Here is a 20,128-nt window from a genome sequence, read left to right as displayed (position 1 = left end):
TTTGCAAATAAGGGATCTGGAATGGAAGAGAGATGCTGGAATGGTACCTGCAGACCTGGAGGGTCCCTGGGCTGGATGCCACCTTGTGGGAAACGGAGCCCAATCGAGTAGAAACCAGGTTTCTCAACTCAGCAGCATCCTGGTCTGGACCCGCTCGATGCCAGACACGCCCTGCCCCCCGGGCCATGACACGTGTGGCAGACGTGGCTGCCTGTACCCGGATGAGAGGTGCCTGTGTAAGAGCTCTATCTCAGAGACGAGGACCTCAGGCCCAGAGCGGGAGCGATGGCTCGGAAGCCGCAGTGGTTGGAGCAGAGCCTGGTCAGCACTTCCGTCGGCTGCTGCCTCTTCCCGGCTCTTCGCACGGAAACTCTACCAGGACCTCCTGGAGATGCCACGCAGCTCTGTCTGCACCAGGGCCTCGGAGCAGACTCTCAGATCATGTGGCTTCTGTAGAGAGCCCAGACTTGGCAGCGTGTACTGAGCCGTCTCCAATGAACTTAGGAACAAGATTTTTATGAAATTCCAGCAACACTCGCTGAGCCAATTCCGAGTCGCCATGTGGTTCCTCCCCAGCTCACACTTTCCTCTGAGAAAGTCTGTTCTCCCTGTACTAGTGACGGTGCCTGAGCCAGTCCCCGAGGACTTCTGCACAACTGATCGCTTTCCATGGCGCTGGCGACGGAGTGACCCTGTGCTTGCCAAGCAGCGAGCAAATCCACACACAGCTTCTGTCCGTGTGATAACCGGGTGTCACGTATGCAAAGCTGAAGTTCACTTCACGAGAACCTCCGGTTTCCTGGGTCCTTCCTCCTGCTCAGCCGTGCAGCCACCTAGAGAACCCCAGATGGTTCCCGTGCTGACACCTGCGCTCCCGTCCCTCGCCTCTCGCTCGCCATGTTGACGGAGAAGTGACGGAGACAGCAAAGGGGAGAGAAACCCGACTCCAGAACGTCTCTCCCCGGGGACTGAGCAGGCCGGCTCCCTTCCGGGCTGCGCAGGGTCGCTGGGCGCCCGGCGTGGATTCTGTCACGGCCGCGCTGCTGCCATTGGTCCCGCGGCCGGTGTTTGGAACAGACCCCCGGAGCCAGCGGACGCCGGCGACATTCAATCTCCGCCCCAATCCGTGTCAGTGTGCCGGTGACGAAGGTCCGACGGGCCCCGCCCGCAGCGTCTGTCCCAGCCGGTCCTCCTGGCAGGCGGCCCGCGGCCACAGCAGGTGCATCCCCTGCCCTTTGTCCCAGTGACCCGGAGCCGGGAGATGGCCGGGAATGCTGCTGACGCCACTGGGCTCAGCCCCGCCTGCTGCCCTCCCACCCTGCCCGCGGGCGAGGAGCCGTGTCCACGCTGCCGATGTTATCAGCGCCGGATGATGAATTTGGGGCTGGCTTTGTGCAGGGCCCAGGAATGTCCCCTGTCAGTGGAAGGATCAGGGGGTGCTGCCCGGTCCCAGCACCATCTCCTTCCCCCCAATCCCGACCCTGCCCTGAGGATGCTCAATGCTCGATGCTCCTGGAGCAAGGCCCACCGCCTGGTCCCCTGCCGTGTGCAGAGCGGCGTCTGCGGTGGCCACGGCAGCATCGCAGGGAGGCCGCAGAAGTGGCCTACCGGTCCCGTCCCATCCCCCCGGCCGTGGTTAAGAGTCGGTGACAGCGCAGCCTGGGGCCTCGTTTGCTCTCACTTCTCAACTGTGGTTTCCGTGCAGCTGGGAGGTGAGTGGGAGCTCACTCGTTTCCTCCCGAGGGTCAGCCCGCCGTCCGCCCAGGCGTGGCTTCCAGACCCCTGGTAGCTCAGACCGTCCCGGGCGCCCGACGGTGGTCCGGCTGCTCTAGTTTTCAGTTGAAGGAACCGAATCCCAGGCGGCCCGGTGACCCATTCAGGGCCACGTCCCAGACGCCCCGCGGAGCCCCCCTGCCGCTCGCTGCCCCACACCACGCAGCGTGTCCATTCCACATACAACTCCCGGGCAAGGCGCAGTGCGGAAACCAAACAGTGGGTAGAAAAGCTTCATGGTGGACTGAGATTCAGGATGGAAACACGTGCGCAAATGGCGTGTTTCCTGGGGCGTCACCAGCAGGACCGAGAGTGGGATTCCGTGGATGTAGAGTGAGGACACGGCCCCGACCGCTCGTCTCTGGTCCTCTGGACCTCTCCCTGCATGGCCATCGTGACGATGTGTCTCGGCTTGGGGACCAGCTGGTCAGATGTCGCCGAGGGCACCCGCATGCAGTGGAACGGAGCGGCCGGTCTCCTCTGCCCCTCCCTCCTCCTGAGCTGGCAGCTACGGGCCCAGGGCCGGACCCATGGAACTTTCTCAGGGATCAGCAGGTCTGCGTGAGCACTGCCCACGACATGGCAGCGGACATGGCGATGGGCTCTGAAAGTGGTGAGTGCATTTTCAATTCAGTTTATTTTTCACTAATTTAAATGTAAAGGTACGCGGCCGTGAGTTTGCACAGTGCTTAGAAAGTCCGCTCTCCTGGGCTCCCCGCTTCTCTGGTGGTTGGCTGGGTGGCGCAGGCCTGGGGCTGCTCCCCGAGAACCCAGGTCCGTTCCCCAGGCCCTGCAGACCTCAGTGTGAGTGTAGCTCCCCCTTGGGCTCCGGCTCGCCACTGGCTCGCCTCCCTGTGTGCGTGCAGGACCATCCCTAAGGGTGAGTTCCATGCGTGTTGAGGGAGGGGCAGGTGGCGCCCCCTTTCCCCGGGCCTTACGGACAGCCCCTCCAGCCACGGGAGGGTCAGCAGCTCCTGCCTTTCAGGGGTCAGTCCTTGTTCCTCTCCCGGCCAAAGGCCTCCACTTCCCCCTCCAGCTCCCTGTCCCAGCGGCTGGGGTCAGGCCCGGATGGGCTAGCGCCTTGGCTCCTCAGCTCTGCTCCACCGCCGTCTGACATGGTGACGGAGGCGCGAGGGAGGGGTGTTCAGGGATGTCGTGCGGGGTGAGGGAGGGGTTTGCAGGGATGTCATCAGAGCGAGGGAGGGGCGTGCAGGGATGTCATCAGAACGAGGGAGGGGTGTTCAAGGATGTCATCAGAGCGAGGGAGGGGCATGCAGGGATGTCATCAGAACGAGGGAGGGGTGTGCAGGGATGTCGTGCGGAGCGAGGGAGGGGTGTGCAGGGATGTCGTGCGGAGCGAGGGAGGGGTGTGCAGGGATGTCATGTGGAGCGAGGGAGGGGTGTGCAGGGATGTCGTGCGGAGCGAGGGAGGGGTGTGCAGGGATGTCATGTGGAGCGAGGGAGGGGTGTGCAGGGGTGTCGTGCGGAGCGAGGGAGGGGTGTGCAGGGATGTCATGTGGAGCGAGGGAGGGGTGTGCAGGGGTGTCGTGCGGAGCGAGGGAGGGGTGTGCAGGGATGTCATGTGGAGCGAGGGAGGGGTGTGCAGGGATGTCATGTGGAGCGAGGGAGGGGTGTGCAGGGATGTCGTGCGGAGCGAGGGAGGGGCAGGGATGTCGTGCGGAGCGAGGGAGGGGTGTGCAGGGGTGTCATGCAGGGCTCCGCCAGGCATCCTCACAAGCGCTGTCCCTGCCCTGCCTGGACCCATCTCCGCGGCGGCCGGCCCAGCTCGGTGTTGGGCTAGACCAGTGGTCGGCGAACTCATTAGTCCACAGAGCCAAACATCAACAGTACAACGATTGAAATTTTTTTGAGAGCCAACTTTTTAAACTATATAAGGAGGTACATTGTTATTAACTAGGGTCCTCCTAAGGCTTAGGAAGAGCCACACTCAAGGGGCCAAAGAGCCGCATGTGGCCCGCGAGCCGCAGTGTGCCGCCCGCTGGGCTAGAAAGAGCGGCTGGGTTTCGGGTGTTTTTCTGGCAGCTCCTCAGGTGTCTCCTTCGCGTTCACGGCGACCGGTGTTCAGGCGGAGAGCGAAACGCAGCAGATGAGCGGGGTTGGCTTTGTTTCGCGTATCTCTGTTAATAGCGCTTAAACACTAGCTCAGCTTTCCCACGTTTTTAAAGGAATTTTGCCGCGCGCGTGCGGCCGACACCTGAGCTCCGTTCGTGCCCGCTCTCAAGTGCGTTCTTTCTCCGCGTCGGGGGCCGATTCTAGGCCCTCTGGCCTCCACGGGAATTTTAGGATTTGCGTGCGGGATTCTACAGAAAAGCCGCCTGGGATTTTGATAGAGAGTATGCCGCATCTGAAGATTCATTTAGCAAGAGTTAACATTTTAACAATATTGGGTCTTTTTGATGGGTGAAAATTTAAGTTTTCTTTAATGTCTCTCATCGATATTTTATAGGTTTGCAATATAGAAGCCTTTCATGTCTTTTGTCGACTTTTTTTCTAAGTATTTCTTATTTTTGACACTATTTAAATTATTTTTAATTGTTGATTGTTGCTGGTACATAAACATTTTTCACACATGTATCCTGTATCTTGCAACATTGATAAACTCACTTATTAGTTTGTGAAATTTTACTATGAAGTAACTTGGTGTAATTTTTTTATTTTTATGTTTCTTGTGCTCTGGGTTTGATAAGTATCGTGGGTCTGTGGGTTTATACGTTTTGCCAAATTGAGAAAATTTTTATCCATTATTTCTCTAAAATAGTTTTTCTGTTGTCCTCCTCTCTACTCATCTTTAAGTCCTCAAATATACACATACTAGAGGCCTGATGCACAAAATTCGTGCAAGAGTAGGCCTTCCTTCCCCCGGCTGCCGGCACCCGGGACCCGGGCTTCCCTCGCAGCCCGGGCTTTCGGGTCTAATTAGCCTATTACGCTTTTATTATTATAGATTAGGTTGTTCAAAGTTGTCCCACAGTTTGCTGCTAAGTTTGTCATTTTTTTTTAAATTAAATCTTCATTATTCAGATTATTACATTTGTTCCTCTTTTTTTCCCCCATAACTCCCCTCCACCCAGCTCCCACCCCACCCTCCTCCCTCACTCCCCACCCACTGTCCTCATCCATAGGTGCACGATTTTTGTCCAGTCTCTTCCCGAATCTCCCACACCCCTTTCCCCCCCAAGAATAGTCAGTCCATTCCTTTTCTATGTCCCTGATTCTATTATAATCACCAGTTCATTCTGTTTATCAGGTTATTTATTACTTGATTCTTAGATTCACTTGTTGATAGATGCGTATTTGAAGTTTGTCATTTTTAAGAAAGTTTTTTGGAATTTTGTGTAGTTTTTATTGCTGTTTTCAAAGTCGCTGTCTTTTGTTCTGCAAAGCCCAGTCTGCTGTTGTCACACCCGGTGTGTGTTTTGTCTAGTAGTGGCACCTTGTAGTTTTCAGCTCTCTATGCTTGAGTGGGGTCCCCTTCACTTAAACATCTGGAACACAGCTGTACGGTTAGAACTGCTTTTGTGTCCTGTTTGCTGATTTTAACATTCGATTAGTTCTGGGTTGGTTAGGATTGGCTGGGTTTTCTCCATGGCAGATTTTTCGCTGTTTCTTTGCATGCTTCGTGCATTGACTTTGTTTGGTGCTGAGTATTTTTGTGTGTCTATAAATACTCTCGAGCTTTGTTCTGGGATGCAGTGAACTCACTTGGGAGAAGTTTGACCTTGGGGGTTCTGCTTATAGACATGTAGACATGGAGAAGACATAAACTTTTGATATTTATTATTAATTTTATGGAGTTATTTTCTAGATATTAGTATTATTATTAAATTCATAGGAAATTTATTAGTGGTATGAGATAAGAAACCAATATTATTTTTTCCAAAATGTTAAGAAATTTCCCCAGTACTATTACTTAAAAAATATCCATCATGCCTGGCCAGTGTGGTTCAGTAGTTGAGCATCGTCCTATGAACTAGGAGGTCAAGGTTTGAGTCCCAGTCGGGGCACATGCCCATGTTGCAGGCTCGATTCCTGGTGGGGGCCAAGCAGGAGGCAGCCGATCGATGATTCTCTCTCATCATTGATGTTTCTATCTCTCTATCCCTCTCTCTTCCTCTCTGAAATCAATTAAAAATATCCATCCATTGATTTGTGATGCCATCTCTATAAAATGAATACTTCTTGTGTACACTAGATTTGTTCATGGGTTCTCAGTGCTTCCGTTTTCCCGGCTTGTGCCTCCTATGATGCTGCTGTAAACTCTAGACAAACACCTACACGATTCCCAGTCACGGGCGATTCTTATTCCTTCAGTCTGTCGTCCAGGTAGACTTTGTGTTAGCGTGTTGAAGTTAGAGGAGTAAAAAAACATTAACATTCTCTCTGGGATCAAATAGAACACCTGCATTCCTTTTGGGGTGGGGAGGACTGCCATTTTACACCACTTCACTCTTCGCCATCTTCCTGTCCAGACACACTTTCTCTCTCAATGTGTGCAACTCTGTTCTCTCACCGAGACATACGTATGTTTCTTGGGCATTTTAAATAAGATTCCCCCCACGCTGTTGCTTTTGTTGTTGATATTGTGGCTGGGAGCTCTGGGCGTTAGAACTGACTTCCGTTGGTTAACGGGAAAGATAGTGGCATCTGCAGTTTTCTGTTGGTTTCGTATGTGTGTGATTTTTAAATCAATGGGCCACTTAAAACTCGTAATAGTCCCTTGATTATGATTCTGTTTAATGAATACCAGGAAACTCTGCAAGATGTTGAGTGGGAGAGCGGAGATCATTAACTGAGAACTTGTAAACTACCCTCACCTGGGGATGTATTTTGCTACAAAATCCTCAAGTTCCTTAGAGATGAGCACAACTTAAAAAAACACGCAAATGTACCTCATTCCCAGCGACTGCCACAGTCCTGGCAAGCAGCTGTGGTCCTGTTAGATGTTGGGGGAGAAGCACTGGCGACCACCTTCTGATGAGTGCGCAGCCATCAGATGCCATGAATCCCAGTAATGCGGCACCTACGTTACCTGCCGTTTCCCCGCCCCTGATCTCAGTGTGGCCCCCTTTTCTTTCAAAAAGACCCACTAGCCCAGCTGGCGTAGCTCAGTGGTTGAGCATCGACCTATGAACCAGAAGGTCAGGGTTTGATTTCCGGTCAGATCACACGCCCGGGTTGCAGGCTCCGCTCGGTCCCCAGTGTGGGGTGAGGCAGCCAGTCAATGATTCTCTCTCATCATTGATGTCTCTATCTCTCTTGCTCCCTCTCCCTTCATCTCTGAAATCAATAAAAATATATTTAAAACAACAACAAACAAAACAAAACAAAACGACCCACTTTGTTCATCAGGGAGGTGGAGAGGGGGTTCCAGCCGCTCCCCGAGCCGTGGTTCTCAGCTGTTCCCTAAGCGCGCAGCACGGGGGGACAGGCCGTTGCTCCCCGGGCTCGGAGGGCCTGCCGCGGCCAAGACAAACACCCAGCGAACCTCCCCTGGAAACTCATGCCCGGAGTCATGTTTGTCTGGGGGAGGAGGTGCCTGGGCCTCAGAGCGGCCCCCCAGGAACTGACCCCGGTGGGAACTTGTAAAACCATCAAAAACCGCATTAGGGAGCTCTGCAAACACTTCCCGTTGATTTGCCCTGAAACCCAGGGCACGTATCCAACTGCCCCGGAGGGAGTCCGCTTTGCCAGGTGGCCTTTGGGGCCCAGAGATCAGGGAGAACACGGACCTTTGTCATCATTTGCCCCCCATTATTGGCCTGGAATAGTCTTGCCCCTCCTCACCCGGTTTTGCTCCCGTTGTGGCTTCAAATACCCCTGAGAGCAACTCCCTGGGGGAGTAATGAGCTTGCTGCCCAGGGTCAAGTGCAGCCCAGTTCCCCAGATGGCGGAGGTTAACTAATGCATTATTTCAGCGTCAGAGGGGACCGGGACAGAATCTTCCGCGGCACTGAGAACATGCGGTAGTTTATTTACTAACAAGCACAGAGTGAGCTCGTGGGCTGGAGATTTCGAGTTACAAGGGACTAATAAGACCCAGTTGAAGGCGTCGGAGACGATGACCTAGGCTGGGCAGGAGGTAGGGGAGACGTCACGCTCAAGGACAGAGCCTCTGTTCCTTTCACCGTGTCAGCCCGTGAGCCGGAGAGGAAGCAGGTAGAGCAGCAAACATGTCGAACCGTCTAAGGGATTTGTTGTAACGAGTGCAGCGGCCCTTGTGTGTACCACGCACGGAGGTTAACGAGGGGTGAACAGTGGGACATGTCAGAACCCCAGGGCTGAGTCTGTGTTCTTACCGCCCGCGTGACCTCGAACACAGCGGTTTACTCTCATCTGTGAGATGGAAAGAGCCCTGCCTATAGCCCCAGGCTATTGAGGCATTTACTGAGAAAACATGTGTGCAAGATTTTCGAAAACAGATGATCTACAAACAAAGGTCTGAGTGGTAGATTCTGGGAGAAATAGTTTAGTTCGAATTCCCCAGCGTTTGCTATCACAGTGCTGACATCCGGGTGAAACGAATGGACGTCGATAATGAGCAATTGGGGTAAGTACCTGTGATCATTTATTTTTCTAAGCAACTGCGCCACCCCTGGCTTCAGTGACTGAGCAGGGAACAACATTTCCCAGTGAAACTGAGAACCCCAAGTGTGACTTGTAGTCACAGCCAGTGTTCAGCGCCTTTTACTTACAATTTTAAAGCTTTAGTGACTTGTGTCATGGGTTCTCAGAGACCTGGCTCAAGGGGTCGAGGCTGAGGACTGGCTCCTCATGTGGGGCCATAGACGATCATCCCACAGGCACAGTCCACACCTCACAGACTGTGCTGATGACGAGGTCAAGGTTCTCCATTAACAGGAAGGGGCAAGCAAACCGTGGGCGCTGATCTTGTCTTTTCAAGCCCAAAAGGATTGTATTGGTCGCCCATGCCTCTTACGGGCTCAGCTTTCACTAGGCCAGAAATCTACGATCAAGGACGATGTCTTATCCATCTGCCTGTGCTCAGCCTCTGGCCCTGAACTTGGAAAAGGGTAGGTTTCAATAAAGGTAGGAACAAGTACGTGAGTGCATGAGCCCCAAGCATGAGAAGAACACTGAAGAAATGCACAGCATGTTTCCTGTCCGTTGTGAGCGGGAGGAAGGCAGTGCTTCACTTCTTTTTAAAAAAATCTATTTTTATTGATTTCAGAGAGGAAGGGAGAGGGAGCGAGAGATAGAAACATCGATGATGAGAGAGAATCATGGATCGGCGGCCTCCTGCACACCCCCCGCTGGGGATCAATTCTGCAACCTGGGCCTGTGCCCTGACTGGGACTCGAACCGTGATCTCCTGGTTCGTAGGTTGTCGCTCAGCCATGACAGCCGGGCCGTGCTTTGCTTCTGAAGGTAGCTTCACACACACAGGGCCCCGGCCACTCCCCTTTCTGGACGGTGCTTGGTGAGATGGTCGCACTTGGCAGGGAGATGGCGCCCTGATGGGCCAGAGCTCTGAACTGTCCTCTCCCCTGTCCTCTCCCCAGGGAGCCTGAGGCCGGACTCTGCCTTGTGGTGGGGAGGGTCCTCCTGGACCGAGGGAGGCAGGAAGAGGACAGGTGCTGAGCCAGCAGCCAGCCCGGGTCACCCAGGGGGCCCTTCCCAGGAGGAAGACCCCGAGGAGGGTCTGGGGCCGAGCCAGACTCAAGGGAAATCTCTGGTCTCAAAAGGCTGGGATCCCAAGCTCCCGGGTGCCGTGAGCGCTGCTCCCTGATCCCCCTCCCCCTGCCCCCCTGCCAGAGCAGCATCCCTGGGGCCCGGCGTCTTCCTCTTTGAAAGGAGACAGGCTCGCAGAGCATCCTGCAAAGTGCTGTCTGAATGTCCCCTGGGCAGTTCAGCTCTGCGGTGGACAGCTGTGAGGCTGGCTCACGTGTCTCCATGTTCCCAGGGTGCACCCTGAGGTTCAGAGGGAAGGACGGAGGGGCAAGCCCAACTTCCGGGCTCCCTGCCTCCCTCTCATCTCCATGGCACTCGCCCCCTCTGTCCTCCCGTTGACTAGAACCTAGCTGGCCGCCCAGTGAGGGCGTAGAAGCATGCCTTTGGCCAGAGCACAGGGGGAGATGGGCGGCGAGCCCCCGAGGGACACAGCGCAGCGGCCCCAGGCCGAGGCCAGCGCTCTGGTGCCTCTCCGCGGGGCCTGCATTTGCAGACTCCATCAGCCCCTGCGCGTCTAGGTCTTTGCCAAATGTCTGCGCTCACGATTCGGTGTTTGGCTTGAGGAGCGATACACACTTGACTAGGACGGCTGTTCTGTTTACGAGGCCACACAGGGCAGCTCATTTCCATCTCCTTCGCGGCCCGTGCACCCCATCTAGACTGGGGAGAAAGAAGGGTCTGGAGGGCTTTCGAGGCCTTTCTAGAACAAACAAACACACAAAAACACTTCCCACCTCCCTGTGAGCGCAAGACAGGGAACTGAGACAGCGCAACATCAACTCTGCAATGGACGTTCCGAAGAAAACGCAGACTGTTGTTTCAATAAGCGGGGGTTTGAGGATGGTGCGCGTCTCCCTTCTCTAGCTCGGTGGGGTGTCCACCCAGCAGGGGTATTGGGACTCTGGTGTGAGACAGGAAGTGAGCCCCGGGGGTGTGGGCTGGGGGGTGGGCCTGGAATGCATTGCGTGGCCGGAGCTTGACCTCTGACCATTCAACCCCCAAAGGGGAGAGGCCTCCATGTGCCATTTCATAAACATCCTGTGCAGATGTCACCCACGTCATCTCCAAGACGGAACCTAAAATGAGGCAATGGGGTCACTGTTGTTTTCTTTCTTTTTTAAAAAAATGTATTTTTATTGATTTCAGAGAAGGAAGAGGGAGAGATAGAAACATCAATGATGAGAGAGACTCATTGACCGGCTGCCTCCTTCACGCCCCGCATTGGGGATGGAGCCTGCAACCCGGGCCTGTGCCCTGACCGGGAATCGAGCCGTGACTTCCTGGCTCATGGGTCGATGCTCAACCGCTGAGCCCCGCCAGTCGGGCTGTTGTTTTCAAATGGAATTAAGAAAACTCAGAAAATGAACAATTCTATAAACATTATTTTATTTACTTATTTTTAATCTTTACTGTTAAATGTATTACCTAGGCCATCCTTTTTCCCCATCAAACTCTTCCAGCCGCTCCCATCACCCTCCCCCCTGAAAATGATTTTTTTAAAGAACAAAAATGATCCAGTCATCTTCAACAAAAGTCCGGAAGACTTAATGGATGTTTGCATGGACTGGGAACACACAGGATGATCCATCACTTTTATATATACCTGTATTCACATATGTACACATTACATCCATGTACATGTGAACACATACATGCATATTCACACTGATATGGACTGGATCATGTGCTTTCCAAATTCATGTTTAAGCCTTAACCCTTAGTACAGTGATGGTGAACCTCTGACACGCGTGTCAGAGGTGACAGGCGAACTCATTTTTTTGGCTGATTTTTCTTTCTTAAATGGCATTTAAATATATAAAATAAATATCAAAAATATAAGTCTTTGTTTTACTATGGTTGCAAATATCAAAAAATTTCTATATGTGACACGGCACCAGAGTTAAGTTAGGGTTTCTCAAAATGCTGACACGCCGAGCTCAAAAGGTTCGCCATCACTGCCTTAGTACCTAGAACGTGACTGCACTTGCAGGTGGCGCCTTTAGAGAGGTGACTTAAGCACGGCCATGTGGTGGCTCTCACCCAGTGTGACCGGCCACTCCATCGAGGGGCACCTCTTCCAGCAACATGGGCCTGCCGTGGGGGGAGACGTGTGACGGGCCTGCCGTGGGGGAAGGCGTGTGACGGAGCTGCCGTGGGGGAAGGCGTGTGACGGACCTGCCGTGGGGGGAGGCGTGTGACGGACCTGCCGTGGGGGGAGGCGTGTGACGGACCTGCCGTGGGGGGAGGCGTGTGACGGACCTGCCGTGGGGGGAGGCGTGTGACGGATCTGCCGTGGGGGGAGGCGTGTGACGGACCTGCCGTGGGGGAAGGCGTGTGACGGGCCTGCCGTGGGGGAAGGCGTGTGACGGGCCTGCCGTGGGGGAAGGCGTGTGACGGGCCTGCCGTGGGGGAAGGCGTGTGACGCCGTCCGTGTGCCCTTGATGACACGCCCTGGCTCCGGGGGTTTGGCCCTCACTACTGATGCCGCACGCACGTCCCGTGTTCTCCGGGTGGGAATGTACGTGGACTCCATGGGACGGACCCCAGCTGGGGTTCTGGTCGGAGGGGAACATGTCAGTCTGCCGGCAGTTCTGGGACAACCTCTGAGAAACCAAGTGTTAGTTCCTCATGTGGGAAACTGAGGCTGGAGGTGTCTGGCTCCCGGGGTAGCCACTGAGCCCTGGTGGTGCGGGGGGCTGGGGTGAGCCCAGAGATGATCCATCTCCCCCTGCAGCCGCCCGGGCAGGCGGGCCCCCCTCGCCCTGTAGGTCCCCCTCAGCGTCCCCCCGCGCCCCCCTCCTCCTGGGCCTGGGCCTGAATGTGGCTGTGTGCTGGGCGCAGGGCCAGGCTCTGGGGTGCAGCCGACTGCTCCCCGCCTCGTGGGTAGGGCAACCGGCAAGCCAATCCTTGTCACCGCCTGTGCCCAGAGCCGCGGGGACACGGGGCGGGCGGCTCAGACCCGGAGGGGGCGGGGAGGCAGCGAGGCTTCCCAGAAGTGACACCTGCCCCGGGGCTGGAAGGACAGGGCGTGCCAGCCGGGCCAGGAGAGCCGGGCGCACCGGCCGCAGAGGGACCGGGGAGGGCACGCCGCCGGGTGGGGCACTCGGGGCACCCCCGCTGCTTTCCGGGGCCCCGGCTCCTTCCCGACTCCCTGTGCCCAGCGGAGGCCCCGTCCGTCCTCACACTCCCTCGCCCGGTCTCTCTCCCTCGGAAAAGTCCCTTCTCCGGCCCGGCCCCGCCTCCGCTGCGCAGCCACCTTATCTCCTGCCCGACGCCAGCGGGCCTGGCACTGTGTGCGACCTCCCCGCCCGCGGCCTTATCGCCAGCCGCTCCCTGGGCGTCCGACCTGGGTGAGGCTTTAGGTGTGCGTCCCCATGGCCTGCGGGGGCGGCGCTGAGAGCTGGGGCGGCAGGGGCCTCATCCCGAAAACCCTCACACCCTCACACCCTCACACCCTCACACCCTCACACCCTCACACCCTCACACCCTCACACCCTCACACCCTCACACCCTTCGAAGGCTTTGCTGGGAGTCGGAGGCTCAAGCAAACTCCTCCTCCCGGTTTTGCTATTTGCAAAGCAATCCTACAATCACAGCGGCACCTCACACCGGGAGAGGAGAGGCTTTCTCGTGTTTTCTCTCCGCACCGAGGCTCACGGTGACTGAAGCCGGCCGCCGAGTGGCCCTGGTCCCTGTGAGCTCGTGAGGAATTCCGGGTCGGCTCGGGGAGCTGCCACGTGGGTCTGGAGCGTAATAAACCCACAGCTCTGAGCTGGAGGGAGGAGTCCTGAGCAACCTCGGGGCGGGGGGGGGGGGGGAGCTGCTCCGGGTTCCAGAACCTTCCTTCCCTGTGCTGCCGGGCCGTAGCCGAGCCTCTGGCATCTCACCGTCGGCCGACCAGGCACGGACCACACCTGCGGGTGGGGTCGGGGCATCCGGACCCGCTCCTGCTGCTCAGGCAGCATCACTCGGCACTGAGGTCCCTCCCAGAAACTGGAACTTGTCACTGAGCGAATCTCTAGGGGCCGTGTTCTTGGGTCGGCATCTCACAGCCTAAACAAAGCCGCCTTTACCTCCAGGGGAATCACGGAAACGAAATCCGTGTTTGGTGGTGGACGTCACGGCCCCTTAGAGAGGAGGCCTTCAGGCTGAGCCGCGTGCACGCCCAGGCGTGGGGTTTGAAGCCGGGAGCCGCCTGCTGCATGGGGTAGGGAGCCTTCCGGAATGACTGCACATCAGAGTCCTAGTCCGTCCCAGGGCTGCAGGGTGGGGGCGGGGCGGGCGGCGAGGCCCAGCCCAGGCCCTGCCTTCCCCTGGCTGGCGTGGAGGGCTTTGACCAATTCCGGGCAGAGGTGATGTCTCGGGAGCTGCTATCCCTGGTGGCCAGTCTCCGAGAGGACCTTTACTGAGAGGTGTCGCCTGTGACGTCACCCCGCAGCGGTGTCGCCGGTGCGTTAAACCAGTCGTTCTCCCAGGAATTGTGACCGGGAGGTGCTGTGGCCAGTGTGACCCTCCCGGCGGGAGGGACTGTGGCTGGGTCCCTGCTCTCCCCTCGGCCGCCTGGTGACCTTGGGCAAGCCACTCAGCCTCCAGACGCCTTCTAGTCCTGAGAGCCCTTCTTACCCACCCTTTGGAGGCAGTTGGGGAGCGCGAGGTGGAGAGAGGCGCTGCTGATGGAGGAACAGCCTATTCCACAGCCTCGCCATTTAGCAGGAGTCGGTCTCGCATCTGCTCGTTGTCAGGCCAGAGCCGCTGAGCCCTCGGGAGGCCTGTGTGGCAGCCCCACCCCCTCTGCCCAGAGGAAGGGGGCCGGTCTGGGTGCAGGATGCCGCGGGCGGGAGTGGCTTACCTGGTGCCTCGGGGGAGCGGGGGCTGGATGCAGTGGGTGCTGCTGCTTGGGGGACAAGAAGGATGAGAGTCGGAGGTCCTGGTACGAATGCGGTGTTTAATTTGCTGAAAGAGCGAACACACAGACACGTGGGGAACAAGAGCAGTGGTCTCGAGGGAGGAATCCGCGGGCCTAGTGGTTCCACTTGGTTGTACCTCACGGACCAGGGAACGAAGCTGGGAGCCACCGTGACTGACGGGGGGTGGGGTCGCCAGCAAGATACTCGGGAGCAAACACCAAACCGAAGCGCCAGCAGCAGAGCATGTGCTTCTCTTGCTCTGACTTTAGAAAGGACGCAGGGATGCTGGAGACTCTAGAAATGTCCTCCGGGCTTGGAAACAGAAGACAAGGAACTAACAACGCATTGCAAAACATCGAATGACACTGTCTCACGTCCCTTCCCCCTTTTGACACAACTCGGTCAAAGCTGTCACAGGCCGGCACCGTGATCTAACATACCCATTTTACAGACAGAGAAACTGAGCCCTGGGCGACAGAACCACCGGTGCCTTCACCTTCATGGGCGCCTCAGTTAACAGAGCGTGAGCACGATCTCTGGAAAGAACAGGGTGTGTCTTGCTTATACCGCAGGAATCAGAGGGAGTGAGTGACCTCCACACTTTCTTCGCTTTCGATCCTGAAGTTTACCGTCAGCTCTGGAACCTCAGAATTATAGCACTGTGGGAATATGAGGGCGCCGGTCAGGTGTCTGTAAGCCTGGAGGTGACGCAGTGGTGCTGCCCCCGGGCTGGAGGGAGGCGTTAGTGGGGAGATGAGGGCCTGGGAGGGAGGCGCACCCCTTTGGAGCTCTTCTCTCTGGATATTTGCTGCTGGGCCACAGTAAAGGGGGTCATTGACGTGTTTACCCAGCACACTGATGTCGGTGGAAGAGCCAGCTCTCAAGTACACTTCCCCAGCGTCAGTGTGCTGAGGCTGCGGGTGGGGGCGCAGCCGGAGGGACGGGACCCTCTTGGCCTCCTCTGCTCGGGGCGGCCAGAGGGCGCCATGGGTCCTTCAGCTTCCCTAGAACAGATGGCGGGGGTGGGGGCTGGGGATGGGGGAGTGGTCAGGCCAGGCCAGCAGACAGGCACCTACTCACCCATGTCCTGCTAAAGAGGCTCGCCATGACTGTGAGGCATCTGGGGAGCTAGCCTCCTGCTTGCGGAGTCCTCGGCTACCCCGTTTGACCCCACAGAGCTCTGAGACGGTGGGTGGGGTGTCAAAGCCGCCCGGAGGGAGACTAATCAGGCCTGGGCCTCCGTGCTGGTGCCTGGCTCTGCTTCAACTGCTGCTGAAAGGAGGGAAGGATGGAAGGAAGGAAGGAAGGAAGGAAGGAAGGAAGGAAGGAAGGAAAGTGGGTCCAGGCAGAAAGCGAGGGTTGGGTGGCGTCTGGACTTTACAGGGGAGGAAACAACCTCGGGGAGAAATTGACTGACTCAAAGTGTCGCCACTGCTTGGCGGGCTGTGGGGTGCGGGGGCGGGGGGGGGGGGGGGCGCTGTGGATGTGGACTCCCGGAGGAAACAACCTCGGGGAGAAATTGACTGACTCAAAGTGTCGCCACTGCTTGGCGGGCTGTGGGGTGCGGGGGCGGGGGGGGGGGGGGCGCTGTGGATGTGGACTCCCGGCCGGTGCTCCTCCTCCCCAGGACCCGCCAGAGACTCTCGGCTGTTTGCTGGCAGGTGTCTTTCTGTTGACTCTATAAAGTGACTTGGCCCCTGGGCACCGGTTCATGCTCAGGGACCAGAGACCCGTGGAGGTGTCTGTGAGTGGGTGCGGCGGCCGTGGGTGCGATCAGAGGGTTTCTGGGTGGGCTCGATCCTTTCTGGCGAGGATCGCCCATCATGGGATCGGAGGAGGCCTCCTGCGAGGCAGGTTGGCAATCCCACAAGAACAACCTTCCCGGTTATTTTGGGAGTTCTGCTCCCCGGGGAAATGAGGAACACAGACCTCCATGGGAATGGAAGGCGAGCGAAGAAATCATCTGTTGCTCTTTGCGGGCCTGAAGGGGAGAGCGGGATCAAGTTCCTGCTCTGCTTTGGGCAAGCGGCTCCACATGTTTGCTTTCTTCCCGCTCCTATTTTTAGAGGACGACGAGGGAGAGCACCCTGCCTTCGTTTTTATATCGAGACGTCTTTTTCCAGGAGCAGAGCAGTGAGCTGGATGGTGCCCCCCCACAAGATACATCCCTATCCCAGCCCTTCAAGGGACTGTGACCTTATTTGGGAAAAGCATCTTTGCAGGAGCCACGAAGGTAAGGACCTCAAGAGGAGATCCTCCTGGGTTACCCAGGTGGCCCTACCTCCAGCGACAGGTGTCCTTATGGAGACACAGAGGAGAGACAGAGGAGAGGAGAGGCCACGTAAAGACAGAGGCAGGAATGGAGGGATGCGGCCACAGCTAAAGGATGCTGCGGCCCTCAGAATACAGAAGGGGTGAGGGACGGCATCTCCCCCAGCGCCGCAGGGAGGAGCATGGCCCTGCCGGCATCTCGACTGTGGACTTCTGGTCTCCCCAGCCACGAAAATAGGTTCCTGTTGGTGTGAGCCACGCGTCTCGTGGCCATTGGTTACAGCAGCCATGGGAGACGGATACACACTGTTACAGGGGCTGGGCCTCCGGTACCGTTCCTTCCACTGCTCGCCGTCCTCTGACAGTCAGTCCTGGCCGGGAGGCGGCTGAGAGCTCTCTGATGTTTTATTTGGGACGTTATCTCAGAGCAGACGGCGGCAAACGTGGACAGCAAAGAGCAATGACTGCAGGTCGGATGGGAGAGCAGCCCGTTGACAGGCTCGGCTGGCGATGGACGCGTGAGGGGGACGCCTGAGAGTCAGCGAGGTTTATTCCGCCACCTGGGAGTCGTCCGCTCCGGCGCCCACAGTGGAGGCCTTCGCACTTGTGACTGAGGGAAGTGAAAAGGAGGGGTGATCAGGGATGGGGGGTGCCGATATTCCTCCGCGGGTGAGTCAGGAGACACTCCCCGAGGTTTCTCCAGCAAGAAGTAGAGATGAATAACTTTATTTAAATAGGGAAGAGCTAAAAATTATTCTGTAGTCATGAAATACGTAGAGGGCTATGGGGGAAATGTGTATCTTTTGCAGAAGAGAGTCAATGAGTTGCTAAACAAGCCCTGGCTGGAGTGCTCAGTGGTTAGAGCACCAGCTCATGCACCAAAGGGCCGAGGGTGCCATTCCTGGTCAAGGGCACGTACCTGGGTTGCAGGTTCAATCCCCAGCCCCGGTCAGGGTGTGTGCGGGAGGCGACCAATTGATGTGTCTGGCTCACATCAATGTTTCTCTCTCTCTCCCTCTCCTTCTCCCTCCACCCCTCTCTCTCTTACCCCCTTCCTCTCTCTCTAAAAGTCCATAAACATATCCTCAGGAGAGGATTGAAGGAAAAAAGCGTTGCGAACAGGAAATAGAAGCCCAGGCTTCACGTGTCGCAGGTCCCGGGTAGCTTTCCGTGGGACCGACGATGGAAATCATGAAGGGGGCAGCCCTGGAGGGGCCCAGGGAAGGGAAAGGTTAGACGGAGGACTGCTGTTTCCCATATTTCCTTCCACATCGTTTAATTTTTTCACGTGCACATGTTATTTTAATTAATTGTTTGGAAACAGAACAGCCTAACTACAGCACACGTTCGAGGTCGACGCTGGGGAGAGTGAAGAGGAGGACGAGGAGGACATGGCAGGAGCGGGCCCTCGGCCTCTCTCCCTGTCCTGTGTGGGGCGCCAGCCCCCCGAGAGGATACCCGCAGGGGCGCAGAGTTCTCGAAGGCCCCGGTGTCCCAGGGCCCTGGTTGCGCTCAGCCCGAGGGCCCGCCTCTGGCAGCGCTACGGGCATCTGTGCCAGGTCTGGCTCGGATGGCCCGTCGCTGAGGACAGGGCATGGGGGGGGATTTAGAGATTGAGGAAAGCAGCATGAGTCCCCGGGGCGCTTCCTACAGGAGTGGCTGTGTGGCTGCTGGAGCGGGGTCCTGGCCCCAGGTTTCCTTAGAGAAGGTCCCACCAGCATTAATGTCTGCAGCCAGCGGAGCCCGTGGCCAGCACTCACGGCCTTGCAGCCCGCCCCCCCCCCCCAGCAGATCCGGGGGGCTTGGGGGCCGGAAAGGCTCTTGCCGTTGCTTAGAAAAGAGGAGGGGACAGGGGTGTCCTTACCACACGGCGTCACCCAGTGTGCTATTCGCCTCTGTCCACTCTGTTCAGAGTCCTTTTCGAAGCCGACGCGGGGAGGTGCCTGTGATCGCTGGGGGCTGAGGCTGCGCCTGCGCCTGTCGAAGACAAGATGAACGAGCCTTTCCCGGGCCTGAGGAGCTCTGCCCAGAAATGCCCGGGGCCAGCTGCGAGGCCTCCGTCTGGGGGTGGAAATCCTATTTTATATATTTTCGACGCCGTGGACTCAAGAATGCAGGCGGTGGCCATTAGAGCGATAAGGAGCACCCTCCCTAAGATGTGGGAGCCCGGGGCAGGTGACAGCCGTGATCCATGGCGTTCCTGGGGCCCTGCCCGGCCCCTCTTGGGCAAACGGAGAGCCAAGAACTCGGGAAATTCATCACGAAGGCTGATAAAGATTTGGAGGAGAAATAGACAAATATGGAAGAGACTCAGCACCCTGGTGCAGGCCCACAGGCCCAGGTCTGCATCCCAGCCCTGCCTCTCACGGTGGTATCTTTCTTCTCATCTAAACTCCAGTCTCTGAGCGAGAAAAAAGCAGCGCGGCCAGATGGGAACACAGTCAGCGTTAGACTCTGACAGACGTGGACTTGAATTCTGCCTTTTTTTAAAAAAAATCTCTACCTTTGAAAGTATTGCATAGGTCCTCCTTTCCCCCCATCAACCTCTCCCAGCCCACCCCTCCCCTCCCCTCCCCTCCCCCTCCCCCCAGACCCTGCCCCCTCACTGAATTCTGCCTTTGCTCTATTTAAAGGAGTCTATAGGGCGTGGCTACAGTGTTTTGGCCAGGTTCAAGCCTCGGACTAATGAAAGGACAGGGTCCTTTCATTGCCACGTGCAAGTCCCAGCTGGAGGGCAGGGCCCTCCCAGCACAATCATAGCCAACGGCTGCTGTTGTGAGCTTGAACCTATGGTCCGAACACGTAGCCCCACGTGCCTTGTGCTAGAGTTCGGGTACATGTCGTTGAGTGGGGTTGGAACTCACGAGAATGCTGTAAACAACGTGATCACGCCCCTGCTTTGCCCCGTGGCATCTGCTATCAAATAAAGACACGGCTTGTGGGCGCCGGCGCTGGCTCCTCATCGGGGAGCAGCGTCCCACCGAGACCCGGCTTTCATTCTCTTGTCTGTCTTTTCTCAATCCTGTCACCCCCACTCGGGGCCACTGAACCAGGCTGGGCTGGCGCGGCACATAAGGCGCCCTGGGGCTGAGTGTGCCACGGCTGGGCCGGCTCCCCACAGGAGTTCACTCTGCAACCCTTGGTTTTCTCTGTTAAAAGTAGGCACAGCAGTGCAAACACGATGGTGGGTGTGAAAATGGCCGGGACGTTCTAGTTTCTGTTCCAGCAACAGAGGGATGAGCTGAGGAGGGGAAAACAAACACACACTATTCCGCCGGCCACGCTGAAGTGGGAGAAAGGGGGGAGAAGGCAGGGAGGCCTCAGGGTGAGCGAGGATGACAGGCGAGGGGACATGAGACGAGAAGGCTCAGAGCTGCTCTGTGATGACCAGAGACGAGCATTCGTGAGCCCGGAGGCCGTGGGGGTCGGGACCTTTGCTGCGCAGCCACGGCTCCTGGTATTGAAGC

The 20,128-nt window shown here is 57.0% G+C and overlaps 1 protein-coding gene across 2 annotated transcripts in view; it reads left to right on the top strand.

Annotated features, from left to right (window-relative positions):
- Positions 1-967: 967 nt before the first annotated feature.
- The window catches only part of SLC22A3 (solute carrier family 22 member 3), a 91,920-nt gene continuing 72,759 nt past the window's right edge, over positions 968-20,128 (top strand). For both annotated transcript variants that reach the window (XM_036317485.1, XM_036317482.1), the window contains exon 1: positions 968-2,386. The gene's annotated coding sequence lies outside the window, so the exon portion shown is untranslated. The remainder of the gene's footprint in view (positions 2,387-20,128) is intronic.

This window comes from Myotis myotis, unplaced genomic scaffold (genome assembly GCF_014108235.1).
Source record: "Myotis myotis isolate mMyoMyo1 unplaced genomic scaffold, mMyoMyo1.p scaffold_m19_p_7, whole genome shotgun sequence".
Lineage (NCBI taxonomy): Eukaryota > Metazoa > Chordata > Mammalia > Chiroptera > Vespertilionidae > Myotis > Myotis myotis.
Note: the sequence above shows the minus strand (reverse complement) of the source record. Positions and strands in the feature narration are given on the sequence as shown.